The sequence below is a fragment of the Idiotropiscis lumnitzeri genome, chromosome 6 (genome assembly GCF_059441095.1).
Source record: "Idiotropiscis lumnitzeri isolate Australia: NSW breed Sydney's pygmy pipehorse chromosome 6, RoL_Ilum_1.0, whole genome shotgun sequence".
Lineage (NCBI taxonomy): Eukaryota > Metazoa > Chordata > Actinopteri > Syngnathiformes > Syngnathidae > Idiotropiscis > Idiotropiscis lumnitzeri.
Window position 1 is genome coordinate 11,328,140 of NC_142396.1, and position 21,891 is coordinate 11,350,030.

General features: G+C 39.9%; 1 long non-coding RNA gene across 2 annotated transcripts in view; it reads right to left on the reverse strand.

Moving 5' to 3' along the window:
* The window catches only part of LOC148335226 (uncharacterized), a 112,856-nt gene that overhangs the window by 47,958 nt on the left and 43,007 nt on the right, over window positions 1-21,891 (reverse strand). The window contains exon 3 of one of the 2 annotated variants that reach the window (XR_015844160.1): window positions 21,576-21,728. The exons of the other annotated variant lie outside the window; for it this stretch is intronic. This is a non-coding gene — a long non-coding RNA (uncharacterized LOC148335226). Of the gene's footprint in view, window positions 1-21,575; window positions 21,729-21,891 lie in introns of those variants that run through there. 2 annotated transcript variants of the gene reach the window in all.

A 21,891-nucleotide genomic window follows, 5' to 3' on the forward strand; every position in this document is an offset into this window, starting at 1 on the left:
CAATGTCTGGGGTTGAGGTCTTCAACATGGTTAAAAAGCTCTTGGTGACAGGATGAGAACTGCCCGAAACTCTTAAAGTCTCTGGATATTGTGAGACTGGACTATTTGACATGCCTCTGGAACATTCCATGGACATCCATGGCCTGGGATTAACTCAGGGTACCCCCGGAAGGGGTGGACCAAATTGCTGGGGTGATGGAAGTCTGGGCTGCCCTGCTAAATGTGCTGCCCATGTGACCCGATTCTGGATACGCGGAAGATGGGAGGATTCAATTCAGCATTTTGATTGACAGCCATTTGCAAGGCACATTGACAAAGACAAGACTTTCACACTAACATTGAGACCTATGGACAATTTAAGGTCTTCAATGAACATGAATGCACATTTTTTTAATGTGTGTGCGCGTGTGTGTGTATCATAAAATAGTTCACTCAATGTGTAGTGAGTGCATGAGTTTCTCTTTTTCAATTGAACTGCTGAAATAAATTGCATTTCCACCGTATTCTCATTTACCGTTTTGAGCTGGACCTGTATATCTTTATGCACATCATACTGTCTAAAATTCATTTGTGGTACCCAAAAAAACAAGCTTTTCCAAATGACCTTGGAGGTCAATCCTGCTATGTGTGTTTTGAAACCTGAGGCTATGCAAACATGTTTGCCCAAAAAAAAAAAAAAAACGACAACAAAAAAACCACAACATTGCAAATATTGTAAACTTTTAAAATGGACTGCAGAGGGGGACAATGAATCTCCCTTGTCGATTTATTTCCAAAGTACACTAAGATATGTTTGCCTCACATTCTACAACAAAAATCAAACAGTAAATATTGAATAGGAGGAACCTAATTGGGTCAAGAGATCACACTGTGAGCTGCGTTAGCTCAAATCATCAGGCGTCGTCTCCCCATCCTTTTCTAAGCCCTGCAGCGAGGAAAGACGAGTGAATCTCACTGAACACCATCTGCTTGTTTCCAACAACAGGGGAGAACAGCGCGCTCTCAAGATGTACCTCGCAACTGGCTTCTGCTTCTTCCTTGTGGCGTCCAGTCTTTGGAGATAGTCTATTCTATGGTCTGGGAGAGTGGACTTGAGATGGTGGGACAAGTCCGAAAAGTCAAAACTCAAAACAATTGTAATTTTCACCTCACATTGAACATTCAAGCACCTGCACTAAAAAAAAACTATGATCCCATAAGGCCTATAAAATGACAGCATCACGCTGCAATTTTTACTTATACAACAGTTAACATCTCGTGTCTGACTATTCATTTGTTTTTAACATTGCCTGAATAGTCTCGTGTCGAGCATGTTTGTGACCAGCCCACACCGAAGTTTAGAGCACGTTCAACATTTTTATTTTTTTATGTACCACCCCAGCAGCCAAGGGCAATATGAAGTACAAAAAAATAACACCACTGGTTATATGTGAACATCTGCTCCATGGATATTTGATTTCCCAGACAGATGTTGGAGCCCAGCTGCTATCACAAGATCATTTGTATATTTGTAGAGAGCCCTCCCATTTTGACTCTCCTACTCTTGATTGTTTTGCTCCGTTTGCAAATCAGCCAGCATGGCTGAGGGTATATTTTATTCACTATATTCACTACACCCACACAACCTTATCCAGTGGACAACTAAGAATAAATATTTTGGGGAAAAAACAAATCACAAAATTTAGTCGAAGATTTCCAAGTTCAAGCTGACAGCAAGTTGTAAACTTGTTCATTCACAAGTACCTTCAGACTAAGTTTGCCAATGATTTCAATTTGTTTGTTTGTTCTTCCACATTACAAGAGAAAAGTCTCGCAATTCCTTTCCCCATAATTTCAAAACTGTTTTCAGGTGTCTTGGTAACAACTCTGTTACTTGTCAGAATACTCAAACAATCAGGAATTAGAGTTGACTTTTCATCCGCTTATTAAATCCTCACTGAACAATTTCGAGTCTATACTGAAACTAACTTGCATGTTTTTGGCATGTGGGTGGAAGCCGGAGTACCTGGGAAAAAAAAACAAAACACTAAGAACATACAAATGCCATATGAAGCCGGAGCCTGGATTTGAACAGAGAATCTCAGAACTGTGAGGCAGACGCACTAACCACTAAGATACTTTGTCGTCTGACTCCTTCATTGTTTGTTCTTTTTTAAATCCTCATAGCCATTATCCTCGCATTGGACTCCCATGCAAACACATGAATTGGGAGGGAAACAAGACATCCAGCAGAGATATCTCATGGATAATAGCCTCGCTTGCTAAACGTCGACTCTCTCTACACTGCGCTGGAGCCAAGTTAAATTACTACTCAGCAGGTAACGCCGCTGTTTCGCAGTAAAAGCGTTCAGTTTGCAAAACAGGGGGTAGATTTTAGCATCCAGCAATACATCTCCAGAAACATTGAAAGCAGGCCGAGATGGTTATTTTTAACCGCTTTTTGACAGCTCATTTACATGTTTCCAGAGATGCATGGAGAGTTGTAGCCAACAAAGTGGTAGTGGCAACTTCAAGCACCTTTTCAAAGAAAGCCACAGTCTCTGAAAAGGAGACCAACAGACAAATAGGAAATGAGAAGACATACAATGAGCTGCTGTAGGTCACAACTCACACCAGACACTCACACACGGACTAAAACAAACCCAGTTCCAGATGGCACGTACTAGGCCACATTTTTTAAAGGCACATCCAAAACATCAATGCTAGAATATGCACAGTGATATGTTTTATGTTTTTATACAATGCAGGGCCATTATTCTTCATTCAGTCATATGATTTTTTGGGGAGGACAGGAATGGATGTATTTTAATTTATTTTAATGGCATTTTTTATTCGACGTACTTATAAATCAATATAAAAAATATATAAAAATAAATAAAAATATTTATCATATTTGTATCATATTTTAGTATATTATTTGAGATGATGGTAACTTATGTATGTTTATTCGTGAAATTAAATTATTAAAATAACATTAAGCTCTCTTGGATGATGGTGGCTATGAGTGGACGGCTGTTCCGTGTGTCTGTTTTAGTACAATTCCGTTGTTACCTGTATTCTTTCTCTTTTCAGAATAACTTTCGATCAATGCTTCTGCCTAGCAGGTGTAATTACATGTCTTCCTCTTTTTCATGTAGAACTGCATCTTTGGGGAACCGAAACAGGCTCACGCCGTCCTCCCATCAGTCGGAAAAAAAAAAAAGACGCTATGTGGTAGCATAATCTAAGTGAATCAAAAAACAAAATGAATCAGAAGAAAAACCATGACGAGCACACTTCACAGCCAGTAAGTGGCTCTGTTACATCATATGTGTCCTTTTTTTGTGGCACTGTGTTTCAAAGCTTAACGCTTAATCCATTAAATGCTTGTTTAATATGCATCAGTTCAAGCGTTCATGGCAACATGGACATTTTATTGTTTGATACAATATATTAAAATTTGTAAAAATTATGTCCCTGACACTACTCCCACACCATGAAAATGAATATGTTTGTGAGCTGGATTCAATTAAAAATCTTTCAGACAATCACGTCCAACAGTTTTAAGTTAGGTACAGTCAGAATGTCGTTAAATCGGGAGGCCAAGTGTATAGCTGTGTCGTCCTTTCGTGATGTGGAAATGTACAAAAAGATAAGTTGTAAAAGATTAGACACAGCCAATATGTCTCTTAAGTGACCCCAGCACTCAGCGCTCCTGTTAGGGGGCTTTAAATCCTCCCCTCCCAAGTTTGCCGTCGATTTGTTATCAAATCAAGCGTCGAGCTTCTGATTCATTGCTATTCAGCAGCGGGGCTGATTTATATGCAGAATGTAAAACAGATGCCTTATGCGATACATATTTATGGTGAGCCTTGCTCTCTGAGATTTATGAGAGCTTCTCTCATCGGGGGTGGGGGGGTGCTGTGATGGCTTGTATTTCCTCACAGCTGCCAATGCCAAACTCATTAAAAAGAGGTGTGACTATTAATATACATTGTAATACTGACAGCTCCTAATTTATAACCACCGTACATGTTTGGGCTTTGCGTCTTTCCCTTTCCCCTTCATAAATATATATATATATATATATATAATGTACTGTATTGTTATAAGTCTAACTATACATAAGTCCTGTGATTTCCATGTGTTGGATATGTGGTGTAGTGAGTAGCATTAGCAGCTGAAGTCGGGTTGGCAGTCTAGTTTGCATATGAGCATCTAGATATGAGTTGTGGTCAACAACAGCTTCTTTTAGCAAATTAAAATGCATCAGTTACTATATGAGTTCTATACCACAACACATTTGTAGCCAGCAAGAAAAAGTACATTGGAAAGTAGAGTCCATGCACATGAGCCACTGTTGCTGACGAACCTTTTCAGCCATGCATTTAAAATTCACTTTATTTTTAGATGTTCTTTTCTGTTTTGTTTGATTATTCCTTTTATTCTTTTTGTTTTGTTTGTTTAAAAGCCAGGGTAACACAAACATGGTGGGTACACTCACGCAAAAGCTGCTGTAAGCCACAGCTCACACCCGCACCCTCACATGCACACTCACTGACATCACATGCCACTCCACCTGGCCCGCTTCTTAAAGGGAGATGCACTACAATAAAGTTTGTTGTTTTTATCAGTTTAAATGCAGTAAAATGTGTGTGAGAGTGGTTACACTATTTTGAAAAATGTGTTTTATTCATGGTCACGGAATTCCGGGTGGGTCTAAAATGTATCCCCCGTTTAGTTGATTTACACTGCAGTGAACAGGGGATCCCTGCAAAGACAAAAAGTGAATTTGATAAATAAAGCCGCTGACTGGACTCTATGGGCACAACTAAGGATGGAGGTGGGCTGCAGAGCCATTTACAATTCCAATTTAAGGCTTCTTTGCTCCCAAATGTTAAATACTAATAATTAGCCCCTGCGGCACCTCCCCTCATTCTGAGTTCAACCCCCACTGGAGGCCTGTTCAACATCTTCACTGAGGCATTTTGCACGCCCTCTCTTTGGCTTTCTTCTGCTTTTAGCTGCCCGGCCTCCACTTCACAAGGTGCTCGACAGCCCGTGCACGGCGGATGAAAAAAAAGAAAAAAAAGAAAAAAAAAACTCCAGTCTGCTAGCGCCGTGCCTGTTAAGTCTTCAGCTAATTAGCAAAAATGGTGTCCATTCTTTTCTTTATCAAGCGTTTCGTCTCAGAGGGGATTGGCCGGGACAATCAGACGGCAAGAGGGTAAATAAGCCAGGGAGAAAGGAGAGCTGCGAGGGAGGAGATGCATGCGAGCGCTCAGCTGGGCTGTTTTCAAAACACGCCACTGAAAGCCTCTCTGTTAAATCAGCCACTTTTGTTTTTAGACCTTTTGTGTTTGCCAGGTTGACCATATAACGTCATACATCTGCTGTATAGATTTCTTGGCCTCTTCAGGGGAGCCGCCGAGTTCCCCCCACAGCCCCCCGCCCTCCCCCAATTCCCTCCCTGAGGGCTCAAATTCACTGCTGGTCTGACATGAAAACACCTCAAGTGTGAGACGCCGCTTGGGCGAAGCGTCACACTGCAGTGCTGGGAAAGGCAGGGATGCTTTAGGAAAGCTTGGGAGAAAAAAAAAAATCCTGATGCACTTTGAAAAATGCGCTTCGCTGAATCTGAACATTCCAAAGTAGTATAGTGATACCTTGACTTCCATTTTTCCCCACTGAAATGAATTGAACTGCCACGAGTCCATCACAGACCCGAAACCCAATGGAAAAAGATTAAAAACACGTAAACAGATAAACTCACTTAATTAAGTGTAATTACTATGTGTCTTGTTGCATTTTCATTTTGCATGTAAACCTTAAAGGGGCGTGGCCCAGTGAGTGACGCCTACAGCTCGAGTTAAGTAGGCCCAACTGGCTGGTTCATCTAGGTGTGACTGTCGGGTTGTGAGTTGTGGCCTACAGCAGCTCCTTTTGTGTGTTGTCAATAATTTTTACGTATCTGACCCGTTCAAAAAACACCTGAAAGAGCATCCGCGATTGTGGCTCTCCTTCATCACATCCAAGGGCATTACCATATAATTGCTTTGATTGGCTGGGAATCAAGTTGACTGTGTTCGCTTCCACAACGGCGCAAACTCACATTTTTTCCTCCGCCAGTATCAGAAAATGCCAAAAGAAAGAAAACTCCACCCATGCGCACTTTGTGTGAGACTTGTGCTGGGCATGAAAATGGGACTTGTGGGCGGCACTACAGGTCACAAAGGAGGTATATTAAAGATAAAGATAAAGATGTCCTTTATTAGTCCCACAATGGGGAAATTTGAGATATTATGCGTTTTCTTTCGCAATTTCAACAGTTCCCAGGTGTCTTGCATGGACACAATATATGTGTGAACTGCAAAGTGCGCCCGTGTTTATTTTCACTCATGGATGCTGCACTTCATCACCAAGATGCCAAAACACATTTGCCACTCAGTTGGCAGATCCATATATGTGGTGCATGCAGCTGAACACAACAAAACTGGCCAAATTACTCTGAAGCCCATCGGCAGATGAGAAAATATTTGTCATCCACAATTATGTGTGGGAGTTGAGTAGCCATCAGTTATATTGTTGGGAAAAACTTATAGAATTTTGGTTGTATATGTAAGTTAGTCCTTCTGTAGGCCGCTGTAATTCTTACAAGTGTATGTTCCAGAAGCTTTGCTGCAAGGTTACTCAAAAGTATGGATTCATAATCACATAAACATATGCGGGACTATAGCAGACAGCTTTACGCACTTAATAGCCATGACGTATTTCATGTCAAGGCGGTGGCGGGAGGAGGGGAGGAAGCCGACATGGTAAGCTGAAGTCTTTGAGAGACTCACAGAGGCACAACAAAGCGGGAAATTAACAGCGTGGAAACTTAATAAACGAGTTGTTTCGCCGCGCCGCAAACGCCGGGTGATTCCCGCAGGAAGGGAAAGGCCAAGAGCGACGGAATGACAGCGCCGTCCTCCATCTGTTAAGACAGGAAATCGGGGTGGCGGGGGGGCGACCGAGCACTGGGAGTGGGAGAGTCAGAGTTCAGCAATTGCTATGGAAGTGAGTATCTGAAGCAACGTTCCCGATACAGTTAAATATTTGGTAACACTTTATAATAAGCACAAACTAACAAGCATTCGCTAAGCATTTGTAAGTACTGAAGTTATCATTTATAAAGCATGCTTCTGACATAAATAATCATTTGCATATAGTGTGTAAATACCTTTTTATAAAGTGTTACCCAGGAATGCAACTAGTACATAATATGTAGTTACACACGGAATGATTTTGCAATTTTGAATGTGATATGAATCTCCGCATTGTTCTGTGTCGATGCCGTTTATCTAAACGACAAATGAAAACACTTTGAATTGTGTCGTATTAATAAGGTGTTTGCAAACTATATGTAAATGATTATTCATGTCAGAAACATGCTTTATGATTGATGACTTCAGTAGTTACAGAAGTTCATGTTTATTAGCGAGAACTTATTACAAAGTGTTACCATATTGCTAGTCACTATTGACAAAAATTGCAAAAATCCACTCTAGCTCGGATGTCATGTCATGTACTTTTTATCGGGTCCTTCCATTTGTAAGTGTGGCCTTGAGCTCCGAGTGACCCACCTTACAAGATTTTCCAGATACGAGCCATGTTTTGGTTGTTGTTCTGATTTGGAAAGTAAATACTATAAAGTGTTATTCTTCTTCTTACTTAAGAACATTTCCGAAATATATATTCTTTATTTTGGTGGCTGCTATTTTGGTACTAATGGCATTCCCATTTACTTTGGTTCTGGAGAAGATTTGCAATGAGTGTTTTGATGATTCTCCCGTGGGTGACGAAATGCGAATCATGAACAGGCGAGGGGGCTGGGGGTTCTCACTGTACAAGGCATGCACTGGATCAGATGAAGCACGGCTCGCACTAGTGTTTTCACGTCTTTAAACGCTCACATGGTCATGGCTAAGTGTCGCTTATACTGCGCACTAAAAGGAACAGGATATAAAAAATTATTGTGCATTGTGCACTACTTTGCTGAAATGGGAGTATCTATCAGACACCCATCCTATTAAACCAAGGGCAGCCAGAGAAATTCGTCACGTGATCGCTGTCGCCCCGTAACTGCCTGCCACCAAAATGGAGGCGGCGTCGTATGTCACTTATATGGAGCAATAAGCAACTTTGGGAAGGGTGCTAATAGAGACGCTTAGCTGATCTTGACAAATCACACTCACACCATACGCGCACACGCACACACACACAGACACACACACACGCGCACACAGGGTCACGCACAATAAGTTGAAAGTGTACAATAAGGCAAATGTTGCATTTTAAGATCAAAAGGTGCAATAGAATAAGATGAGGCTGCTCATGCAAATACAATTACATTATTGAAAGTGGAACTATGTATTTGTCCATTATTCACTAAATACAGTGCAAAATGTTAGTTCAATTTGCATTATTAGAATGACTATAATACCTATGATTAAAATATATATATATTTTTTTAAAACTTCAAAAAAAATGTTTTAGGTAGTTTGTAGATTTGATCAAACTGGTGTGTATTTGATACATATATGCACGTGACTATTTCTACTACTAATGACACTATTAATAATAATTATAACATCTGCAATAAAAACTTAAAGAAATGAATAAATAAGAATTAAATTAATAAAATAAATGATTAACAACAAATGTACTATATACTTCAAATAATAATTAAACTGAAATATTAATGATTGAAATAATTGTAAAGACAACAGTAATAAAAAGTATTACAACATCTTAAAACTATAAAAATAGCCACTGAAAATGTCTAACATTTTATCACACCAAGTAAAAAGTATGCTATATTATTGTGTATAATTAGAGTACAATTGCTTGAAATTTGTTAATAAAATAAAGAATTGGGAATTGGCAATATATTTTTGTTGAATAAATGATCCAGCAGAAGTAATTTTTCAAAGAAACATGTACAAATTATTCCACAGCAACGAAAGTCCAGCAAATTTCTGAAATGTGTTTTCAACCACAGGTGAATTGTGTAAAAATTCGGAAAATTGTTTGTGAAATTTAAACGTAACATAGTGTCATGATGGTAAGAGGTACAGAAAACATAAGCTTGGTTTGAAGAAAAAAAATAAAAGAATTTTCAAACTCACTGAAGCAGAGCAGTGTTACCCCACCAGGGTGCCGCGGGAATTGTATTTATTTAATTTTTACAAATCTTTTGTACATATCCATGCTAGCAACGTATAGCGACAGGCAGAACAATTTAATGCGCTTGTGATATTACAGTAAGTCACTTTGGAAAATACTGCTGCCGAGCACTGAGTGCAGTCAATGTTGTGCACTCACTCTAGTCTAGACGACGTCTCTGTAACCAGACCCGCGTAAATAAGAACTATTTTGTTGCTGCTTGAGGCCCCCATTCTGTTGGCCTGTACACATAATGGCACATCTCGTCGAGTTGTGTTTCAGCAATTGTTGGAAAATGGCTGAATGGCTTGGCGTTGGCCGGGTCTATTGTGTTCTCTGCCTTTTTTGTGGTGAGCGTTCTAGAAGTGCTCAGTCATGTGACTGCCATCCACAACATTTTGGAGACTGAAGGACAAAACGGACCACTTCTGTTAGTCGTGTTGTTGAGGGAGTCCTGTCTTGGTGGCAAATTCAGTGTGTTGAGGATAACATGTACTAGTCAGAGTAGTGTGGAACCATCTTTGTTTATACTTAATTTTCGCTATATACATTGGTCTTAGTCTGTTAATTCAAGCTACATTCCACTCATCTATTATTTTTATTTTTTGGGGTTCGTCAGAACACTTCTGGGTTGGGCATTGTCACTTGACTCATTTCACCAATCCAATATAAGCCCTCGCCATGTTTGTCTTTTGCGCGGATTTAAAATAAATCAACTTTGTAAATCACTCTCCTTGACCTCAGTATTTTAGAAGTTATTTCACAGACAGACCAAGTCATTACAACTTGACTACTTTTCCCTTTTACTTCAGTTCTATTATTGTAAAGTGACAGTACGCTAACTTGGGTTTTTGTCTGCCCACCTGTGGTTCTGCACTGCATGTCGTGCAGGAGTCAAGCTCAGGCATGGGGATTAGGCCCACGGAATAGTCTGAAACAGGAGCCCCGGGGGCCACTTGAGGTGGTGCAATTGAGCAAAGTGTGAAGGCAGAGGGAGGGGAAATGCGCTTATGTATGTAATCATGCAAGGAATATCCATTGATGGTGAAGATGAGACAAGTCCAAGCTCCACATTGTCTTGCATTCAGGAGCTAAAGTAACAGTGTGACTGCTCCCCCTGGTGTGCTTGCTGCTGCATTGCTTTTTGGCACAGGCACAGACTGGCTCCTAATTAGCATGCAGACACTCTCCAGGTCAAAGGGCACGAAGGGGAAAGGGGACACTTTGGTGCATTTAGCACTTTATGGTATACTTGACACACATGGAGCATTTAAACAAAAATTTAAAAGATAAAGATAAAAAAAAAATAAGGATGAAGTCATCATGACTTAAGAATAAAGTTACATTCAGATGGCAAGCATGAATTAAAAAAACGGTCATTTTGCAAATAAACAAAAGCGCTACATAAAAGTGGATTACTACAAAAAAGTCATGTTGCTTGTGCATATACAGTATTCCCGTGAATAGACTTCAATTTATATGAAAAAAAGTCCGAATTCTTCAAGAAAATGCGGAAGAAAAAAAGGTGCAATAATACAAAAAAGTTCATGTTTTGAGAATTAAGCTATACATATTTTAAGTGTGATTTATTCAAGATAATGTCTTCAATTTATGTGAAAAGTCAGAATTTGACAAGACAATGTGGTCATTTTGCAACAAAAATGTGAAGACAAAACGGCAATATTAAGTCATTTGTAAATACAGTGTATTTTAAAAAGTAACGTTTAAGTTTCAAGTTGTCAAGTTTATGCGCATGGGGAATTTGCTTGTTAAATCTCATTTTAAAGAATTAGAAGACAACTTTGGAAAATTTGACTTTACTCTCATAACTTTTTGCAAAAAGTGACAATACATGTTGTATTGTGAGCTGTTTTTAATGTTTTTTTTAATATGAATTATTCTTTTATAGTTGTATAAAATGTTTTTGTGCCCCTCTCCCCCCAAAAAAGACATTAAAAACTCTTCCTAAAAGATTGTTTTTTGGGAGGGGTCAGAAATGTTACTTTATTCTCACAAAACAATTACTTTTCTTCAAAGACACCACTACTTCATTTAACTATTCACTTATGGCAAGGGTGTCAAACTCAAGGCCCGAGGGCCTGATCCGGACCACCATATCATTTTATGTGGTCTGCGAAAGCAAATTATGTGCATGGACTTGACGTTTCTTGTCAAAAATACCAAAACCAAATTCAGCAGTTTTTTTTTCTTTAATTTGCTCTATGAATTAAGTTGAGTTAAGTGTCAACACTACAATATGTTGGTTAAAATGAAAATAAAACATGACTATTCTCATAAGACCACAGGGGAGCCTTGCATCAGACTTGCTGTCATTTTTTTTTTTTAAACGATGTATTTCACACAAGAAAGGGAAAGAAAAGTTGCTTTTGTGGATTTAAATTCTGCGGTGAAGAATGTGTGAGTTCTTTTCAAGCCTCGTCAGTATCAAAAGCACACAAAGGGGCTCAACTCCCACACACAGGCACACTACACACTACACACACACACACACACAGCGCACGCGTACACCCACTCCAACATGTGTAAAGACAAAATGTACTTCTCATATTTCAGAAAGCTCATAAATCACAACGGGGTTAATGCTCCACAAAATCCCTTCCCCATCCTTTAAGTGCTAAATCATCACTTTGTGGCCAGGCTGGCAGGAAGCACTGAAAGAAGACAGCCTCTCAAGACAACGTCTGACTGACTCACATCCATCCCGCCCCCTTCGTCTAACATGTTTGCCTTGCAAGGAATCACACCAGTGGTGGGCCGACTTTTGTGGTCAAGGGCCACATTCGATTATCAGAGCAGACAGATCTATGGGTCAGGTCATTTAGAGATGAGGCTAAATAAATAAATAAAAAAAAAGTTAACATGCAAGTAAAATACGTAATTAGGTACACTAATGCAATTAGTTCATTTAATTATGAAACAATTCATTTTTGAGTTTTAATATTTTATTTAGAAGTGGTATCGAAAATGGATGGTTATACTGAATACAAACTGTTTTGTTAAAAAAATTAATAAGGTACACAAATATATTTTTCATTTAAAACAAAATAACTAAATAAATTGTTGCTAATAATGTAGCTATAATCAAATCAATTATGAATAATTAACAAATTTCATATACATTAAAAAATATTTATTTTACAAATATTTTGGATTTTAATGCAATCTAAACTTAACAAAATTAAACAGATTAATTCAAATAATAATATCCTTAATATTGCTCTGACATTTGCATAGATAAAATAAAAGTATTACATGTACATACATGAACATATTTTTCAATCTATGCATTTTATCATTTGCCCAAAATAATTAACAAATTGTTTTTTTTCGACTGACTAGAATTATTTCACAAAATTAAATAATTTGTTTGACTTCATTTTTTGCATAAAATATAACTAATGAACATACACTATATTTTTAATTGCTTATTTCCCTGCTCTTATTTCATGACTGACAAGACATTCATTCATCAGGTATATAATGGTTATATTTATTCAACCAAAATTAATGAACAATACATTTAACTTAGATTTGAAAAAAAAATAAGTAAATAAAATTGTACAGCACTGTAATCAACTAAAAAAAGGCATGCAATCAATATTAGAGGACTGTTGATAATGTAAATGCTCTGTGGGCTGGGTTCAAGAATTAGGTACATGGCCCCGGGGCTATACTTTGCCCACTTCTAGATGAGACAAGCGCCAAGCACCGGGTCTCGACCTGCGGGCCTTTGGAAGCTGGCTGTAACCTGACCCAATACCAGGTGTATGTCTATGGGTCAAAGGGACTGCCAAAGGAACCACAACGCCCCCGCTACACACCCCCACTGGCCCTCAATAAAACGCTCCCTGTTCCAATTAACTCCTTTAAAGCCAACATGGCTCCCGTGTACAATTACGTGTTACAAAGTGCGCTGAAAAGCCTCATATTCCCTTAATTGTAGCAGCCCACACAAATGTCAACTAAATGAAATGTGTAGTGTGTATTTCTAATAGAGAGCATGTTAATGGCGCGACAAAAAAGCCCCTCTCCCCCCACTGCCTTCGCCCACAGAACCGCCCGCCTTTGCTTTTACTTTCAAAATAATTTACGGCGCCTTTAAAGCACCCCGTCATCTGCAGCCAGAGACCCATAACTGTCCTGCGAGTCGATCATTTACCCGCCGATCTCCTAAGTGTTACGTGTTAATGGGGAAGGGAGGGGGAGGTGACGTGAGGGGGCAATAGCGCTGGTGGGCTTGTGGAAAACACGAGGAAATAACTAACAGCTCCAGAAGCAACAGATCATCCCTGCAGAGAGGAACGCTTCATAACACTGTCAGGACTGTAGTGGTTAAATCCAGTTAGTGGGCGCCAGGGGGGACACAACCGGTGCTAGAGCGCTAAAGTCTTCATGTTAAGACAATTACAATTGCATCACACCTAGTTAATATTACAGTGGAACCTCTGTGCATAAGTAAGATAGTTGTGATGATTTTGTACTGTTAATTAGACCGCACTATGACTTCAAAGTTACAGGTGGCTGTAAACGCCCCAAAAACCCCACATAAAACTGTATGGTCCGCGGGAACAGAACGTGGTTGTGTGTGCAACCGGAAGTTTTGCCTACACGCTCGCTTCGACCCAGGGCTGGAGGACAAATGCCCGACGCGCCAGTGTCTTTTCGGCCTATAGAGTGCACTATCATTCTTATTTTCGACCAGAAAAAACAAAAAATCTCCATTTCCCTTACAATTTACAGAGACTAGCCCATTAATCGATTTACACTATAGAAAGCAAATTGAACCAAAAAACATCAAGGGCTGAACTATGTGGGAGTTTGGGGTGGTCAGGAATCTGAATAGAAATTTTATAGAAATCTGTCTTTCGAATAGACCATTTGATTCTTACACTCAATGTCCATTATATCCATTATTTGCACACTAAAGCAAACCAAAAACATGGCTGAGAAGTCATTGTTTATCATACCATCCACAGTCATAGTTTCATGAAATAAAAAACACATATCCAGAACCTTGTCCAACACATTGATACTTCTATGACTTTAGACTTTAAAGGTGTCCCAAGCATGCTGAGGCACCCCTGACAACCCCCCCCCCCCCCCCCCCCATGCCACCTCCTTCCCACCAGCCGACACAAATCTTTGAAATAACTGTCTGCAACCCCTCAGTTGACAAAGCTGGCAGGCGCTCCCTGATACGATAATGGATAAAAAAAAAAGGTTAATGGATGATGTATATTATCGGAAAGTATCGTTCAAACCCCCCATATCCCACCACCTTACGCCCCCACACTCACACACACACACGACATGCTTCATTATGAGGGCCCAGATTTTGGAGCAATGCTCCCGGTTGTTACGACCATTAAAGTCGTTTTTTTTAAAAAATCGTAACTAATTGCATTTTGAGAGTGAAGTTGGGGAGTGAATTTTGCAAGCCCATGAATCCTGGTAAAAATGTTTAAATTGTTTCGGTACCGAATACACTCCACCTAAAACTCATTCAATAGCACTCCCTGGCAAGTTAGAAAAAGAATAATCCCCAACACAAGCTTCATCAATCGACACAAAATTGGGTGAACATCATAATGGCGCACACACAAAAAAGCCTCGTGGACCAATGCCCAGAATTTGACAGATAATCTGCCAATTTGGTTTAATGTAGCCATTTTCCATTCTACTTCGGAATTGGCCCAAACGAACACCAGTCAGAAGACCGTATCCTTACAAATGGGCGGTGCTAAACTGCCAACATCCTTTAACGTGGGCAGAGCAAAGTTTGATGATTGTTTGGAGGTGTTGCCAAGAAAAAGTCAGAGAGAGTTAATTGACGCTCTGAGCTTTTTTTGTTCCTTTTTTTTTTAACAGGTGTATGCTTGTGGGTAAGATGTTATTTTCAAACTTGTGAAACTAATAAAACTATAAGCTGACATTATAGTGCTTCACTTTAGTCACAGACTCAATTAGGGAAGCAAATGTTCTTGTTAATTAGGTTGCTAAGCCTGTTTAAAGCATGTGCATGATTTATTTTGCCTTCTAAACATAGCAAGAAATCCACAAAAGCATACTGGACCCATTTCGCAAATCCGAACATATTTAATTTCATACACGGTAAGATCCAAAGCAAGCAAAAATGTCTCAGTAATTAGAGGACTGATTATTTCTATTTTTCTGAAGTATTCTTGGTCCAATAGTGGCCTACAACGCGAACAAAGTCCACAAGTGGCAAGCCTGGGAGGTGTATTAATTGCTCCAGCATGGGCTCGCATCACACAATGTGTTTGGATAGGTGTTTCTTGTAAAGAGAACACAGAAAGGCTTTGTATCACTTCACTTTAGCCGCCGTTGACTCAATTAGGGTTGGAAACTAGAGTAAATACAAAAAGCTATTGTCTTTTCTTCGAGCTGAAACAGCAGCCGAAGATGTTGCACAACTTTAAAGATTAGTAGGAACGTGTGGTTGTTGCTTGTGGCAAATGGGACATGCTGTGTTTCTTTGAGTGCTCAGATTTCCGAGTTTAAAAACACAGCATGTCGTCCTCATCGAGTGTCCGCGATAGCATCATAGTTCATGTGCTTTTGCTGTTCAATGTCAAACATGGGTATATAAAACTGTGTTGCAAATTATTTTATATTTTTATTTTATTTTTATTCATCGGAATTTTGGGAATTTCTCCAAAAGACTGGCCGAGATTGGTGTGCAACAGGGACGGTCCAACCACCTCCCACTCACCCATCCCACCGACAAATATGCTGTGGTGCATTTGAGCATCTGGATGTTTTGAAAAAAGCAAAAAAAAAAAATAATAATAAAAGTGAAAAAGTGAAATCTGCCATGTAGAAAGATCGTATTTATATACTCCACAGGCAAGTTTTGAATAACCTTTTTAGCACTTAATTTTTTTTAAAGTTCTTTAATCACAATTTAAAAATAATGCACATACACATACAACATCCCATTTAAGCACATAATATCCCGAGAGAGGGCAAGAGCAATTGATTAAAAAAAAAAGTCAAAAAAACAAATTAGGCGTTGCTAAAATACACTACTGTACTACCGTTTCTGTTTTTCTTGTAATCAAACGTGGAATTGCATGGCACGCAGTTCAAAGGCGAGTTATATCAAAATAGAGTAATTAAATGAAAAAAAAAATGCAAATATCTGTGAAATGGCAGGACCACGAACATGGAACGCGCTTTGGGGGTTTACTGTCGACGAAATGAAGAGGGAAGTGTCTTCGCACTCAGTCTCACTGCCTTTCACCTAAAGGGGATTTCCGTAGTGAGGCCAATTCTTGCGTGTACTCACTGAGTGACCCATGACCGTGACCGCGCGCGGGGGGGTTGGGGAGGGTGGTTGTTGGGGAGGTCACCGGTCCAGACTTTTTATGGCCATGTCTGCCCCCTGCCTGAAATAGTAGGTCGGCTAGCGCGGTAATGAAAAGCAGCAAATTGAGAGCCTCAGAACGGCGCTTCTGCTGCTTCTGCTATTCCTGCTGCTCCGTTGCCCTCCGGGCTGGAACCGACGACAGCATCATGACAATGACAGACAAATATGAGAGGTGAACAAAACCCTAAAGCGCGTTGGAGGGGGACTGGAGCAAAAGGTGACAGGGGACTCGAATCTACACGTTGAATAAAAGAGCAATTTCGCACCTTTATGGGCTTTGGGTGTCGCGTGCCGCACCTGAAAGGGAACTCATCGCTGCAACCTTTTGTAGCGAGAGCCTTTCAACATGCTCCACAACAAGACAAAACTGTGTGAGGACACGCTATAGTACATACAATCCGGGAAGTATTACATTTTCCACACTTTGCAGTTTCAATGACTAATTCCAAATTGGAATTGTTCATCCCTTAACGGGAAGCCAAGTCAAAATATTCTTCACAATGATATTTTATGTGCCCCCACTAGTTTAAACACGGTATTCTGATTAACTCTTTCAATGGCAGTCATGTAAAACCATGACAAAATTCGAGCAATCTGACTGATGTTTCAAGGCTCACGGACAATTGTTTCATGACTATACACAGAAACTACCAAATGAAAGGTTAGACTCGCTTCTTTCATCATTAAAAAAAAAACAGTGAACAGTGAACAGTCCTTTTCTTTTAAAAAATACTAACAATAAAAATGAGTTTTTCAAGGCACTAATATATACAAATTACCATGGTAACAATTATACATTTTAAGAACTTTACAAACGATATGCATATTATTTAGTAGTAGTAGTATTTTGTAGGGTGTGTGCGTATATGCGGGACGTGCATGTGTGTGCATGTCTTACATTATATCATCACTTCTACCTCTGAATTTGAATAATGTCTGTTACATTTTCTTTTTTTGAGATACTCTTTGTCAAAGAATTTCTAAATATTCGCCATATTCATGAGCTTTTACATTGTTTTGATGCGATGTGATTTTATCTAAAACAGACTCAACATGGCCATCTGCTGGCCAAAGTTGTTACCATGTATTTGATTTGTTTATTTACTATTCCAGCCATGACATCTGTCCGGCCAGTCCCAGAAGAAATGGTTGGCCACAATTTCCGTCGCTGGCGCTCCTCATTCGGGTTCCCTTTGCTGACATTATTCATCAACGCCGATCAGTTAGTTGATATTGAATTTAGGGAATATGAATTAATCAGAAAAATCCACCTGTTTTCATCCATCTGAGGAGACTGCCATTTTCTTGTACGGTCACATGCTGTTGACTGAAAGTGACATCACCGTACCTGAAGGCTCAGATTGTGCACTTCATGACTCACCTGCAAGCTGAGCCCTTAAGCACTGTGGTGTCATTTTCAGTCGACAAGTTGCAGTACAAGACAAAATGGCAGACACTATTGATGGATAAAAACGGGTGGATTTCTCTGCTTAAATTATATTCCACAAACTTAATATTAATCAGAATACCAAGTTGAGACTAGTAGGGACACAGAACACATAAAGAACATTTTTGACTTCACTTCACTAACACTTAAAATGCTACAAAGAGCGATTTTTATGTTTTCATTAGTATTGTATTATGACGTTTAACATGGACCGATTCACAAAGACATCCCACGCACATGATTAGTCACGTTAAAGACTCCAAATTGTCGATAGGTGTGAATGTTTGTTTGTCTATATATGCTCTGCAATCGACAGGCAATCAGTCTTGGCTATGCCGCACCTCTCATCCCAAGTCAGCAGAAATACAAAACTACAGTTCACCCACCACCCTAATAAGGACAAGCGCTAAAGAAAATATGATCTATTGCCTCTTATTTTCATTGCTAATGGCTTCCAGATGCTTAATTGTCAAGTGAAATTTGCAATAGTGCTGCAGATATTTCTTTGGAAGCCTGGTGTGATTTTTTTCATGTACAAATATCATTTTCGGGAGAACATTCTATCCTCACTGTAAGCTTTTGAAGAACCACAAATTATTATTTTGGATGGAGTCTGATCTTAAAATCGGAGGCTGATCGCATTGTGCAGTTTTTAAATATCCATCCTCCATATCAACAAGTAGATATGTCAATAGGGGGGAGAGGAGTATGAAGCTAGATTGAATGTGCTCAGTCACTGCACTGTCATGGGAACAACTCCTCACAAACCGGCTACTAATTTCATGGCAAATTTCCACCCCGGACTACATCTGTTGGGGGAATGTAAAGAGAGGCAGCAGGAGGGCTGTTCTATAGGATTAGGTCTGCTCATAAATTTATCATTTGGCAGACGGCGGTGGTTGTACAGTACAGCGGGAGGAGGAAGGGGTGGCAGTGGAGCAAGAATCCCAATTTCTCAAGAGCCACGTTCAGTCTTTTTACATAATTGACTATAGATAACCACACGGGTGGGATTTTGATGAGTTGAAGGGGAAATATTATGAAAAATGTGCTTTTCAAACGTTTTTACGTATATGAATAGTTGTATAAAGTATGAGTCTGCCTATCCGTCGAAGTAAGATTCTTTTTGTTTTGTTTTGTTTTGAATTTGGGAGAATTGTGACATCACAATTCTGCTCCTGACAGACCTTCACCCCTTTGAGTTTTTCCACCAACGTCAAAAGGGATGCAGAGTTGCAGCATTAGCACAGATTAGCATTGCCAAACAGTTTTAGCCACAAATTGTAGGTGGAGGTAAGTGCGTATTTGTGTTTGGCATGTCATGTGTCACACTGCTACACTAACTGACCAATGAGATTTGGCAGCTTGGAGATGAAGTGCTGCCTCAATGAGTGAAAACTGAACTATGACGAGCACTTTCATAATGTTTCAAACTCACATTTTGGGCTCTGGATGATGTCAACGAGAAATTAAGAAAAAAAATTAAATAAAAATTTAAATTAAATTAATTAAAATAAATAAAAATAAAAATTGCATATCCCATCTGGGTCACAATTTCTTGCAGCGTGAACCTAAAATGGCAGCCAAGACTCAGGTGTCATAAAGTCGAGAAGGACCGCGTAACTTCAAAAGGAGACAATTGGCGTTAGCCCACTCTAATTCTCAGTGGTTCATTTTTTTTTTATCTTTTGAGTTTTCTGATGAAAACATGTTACAAACATGTTATTAAGACACTAATGAAGTAATTTCAATTGTGAAGAAAATGAGTCTGCTTTGGGACATTATCTCTAACGATGCTTGCTTTGTGTCACCTCATCCAGCTCAATTGGGTCAACAATTTGGGTCGTCGCAGCTGGGTACTCAGTTACTACCCAGCTCTGCGATGACAACCAATAAAAAAAAGCCTGTCATCCTTTCACTAGTGACAAGGAGTGTCAAGAGTGTGTGTGTGTGTGTGTGTTGGGGGCGGGGGGGGGGTGAGAGGGTGTCACCCACAGTCTCCCCTGGAAGATAAGTGCGATCCTCTGTGAGGACCTTCACGCACAGACCTGCCAGCTTCCTGCAGACTCCTCTTCCTCCCCTCGCTTCCTCGTGTTATCGTAGCACGGGGCGTCCAAGAGCGGACCTTTTGTGGCTGGCGGCCCCCCGTCTTCCGCCAGCACACGTGTGCGTCACATTATCTGCCGAGGGGCCCCAGACGTGGCATCCTGCCGGGCGGGGGGAGGGACTGCGCGCCGACGGTGGAAACAGGAAAGGGAAGTGAACGCAAGCAGGATTAGGTGAGAGAATGGAAGGAACAGAGTACAATATCTCTCCTCCGTCTGCCGTCCATAAGTTATAAACAATTGTGTCATATTTTCTAAACTGTAAAAATCGAAATGACTGCCGACTGCCAGACAATACAAGCAACTGTCCTCCCTTCTGGGAGGATTCCTGTGCAACTTCTTTGTCTTTCGATCCATCAGTGTTAGTTGAATTAGGAAACATGGGCGCATTTTCGCTCATGGGAGGGGTGGAGCATGTAGGCCAAAGCAGAACAAATTCCATTTCAGGGACCGTTTTTTTGGGCGGGGGTTTTGTTTTTGTTTTTTTTAATGAGAATTCTTTTCACAATTTCAAGCAGTTCCCAGGTGTCTTCTTGGCATGGTTTTCATGTCATGCTTTAACAAAATAGCGCGAGCAATTCTCACCCGATTTTGAGCCACTTTGAAATTAGCCTGTTTTGAGGGGGTGGTCTTTTTCTTGTGCAATTGAATTACTGCTCAACCCACACCGACTAACACTTGCAAGCTAGCAATCAGAGAAGTGTTGTGTTTCATCTGTTAATGATTCAAACTATCAGGTTTTTTTTAATTGTTTTCATGTTCAAATCTAAATTTGATCAAAAAAGGCAAATTTAACATTTCTTCGTTTCCCTTAAATGTAGAAAAACATGCTTTGCCTAAGCTCAGTTTTATTTCATGATATCAGAATTTGTGTGTGTGCGCGTGTGTGCTTTTTTTTTCTCGACATGTGAGGTGTTCATTTAAAAAAAAAATGGTCAAAATCACTTGTGCTCACTGGTTTAACATTTCAGTTTTTTTTTTCAAGCAGATTGTTTTGGAAAAATCACTTAACACAGCTCACACTTCCGGATAATCACTCAAGATGAACTTTCAGACAAGTACTACAATCGTGGTGACCAATCGCAAGGTAGAGAAATGCTTAAAGTTGGTCCCATTATCAGTATGTGGATTATATAACAATCACATCGCCATCATAAATATTATACAGGTTTACCATTTGATGAACATTTTTTGATTAAAACTGTTTCACAATCAACAAAAAAAAAAATCCTGTTTACGCAACTCACATAATCGCTCAGGATAATCTTTCAGAGACAGCCAATAATCAGGCCTTTTGCTGACTTTGATCAGAAGGATGGGAAAAGGCGTTAATTCAGTGAGATCATCGTTTGTGTGTACCTCACTTTTCTAGGTCGAGAAATAAACACCATCTTCATGCGTGAACGCGCATTGTTGGTTGGCGACTTGGCAGGAGCACGAGCAATTAAGTCAAGTCAGGCCACAATGTGACTGGGTACACTGAACAGGGCTGGAAGCTCTTATTTCAATAGATGCCTGAGTGGAGCTCGACTTTGAAAGCTTTGATCCGGAGGCGATGGCTGTGGCATTTGACTCATAGCTAAAAAAAAAAAAAAAACAGCAGCGCGTCAGACCTCCGGGGTCACGGGGATCACTTATCACAGCTGAAAATAACCAGTAGCTAACCGCGATTTGGGGAATCTAAGAGAGGCCTGACATGAGCAGGTGCCCCGAGGTGCAACACAGACAGCTACAGAGAAGGT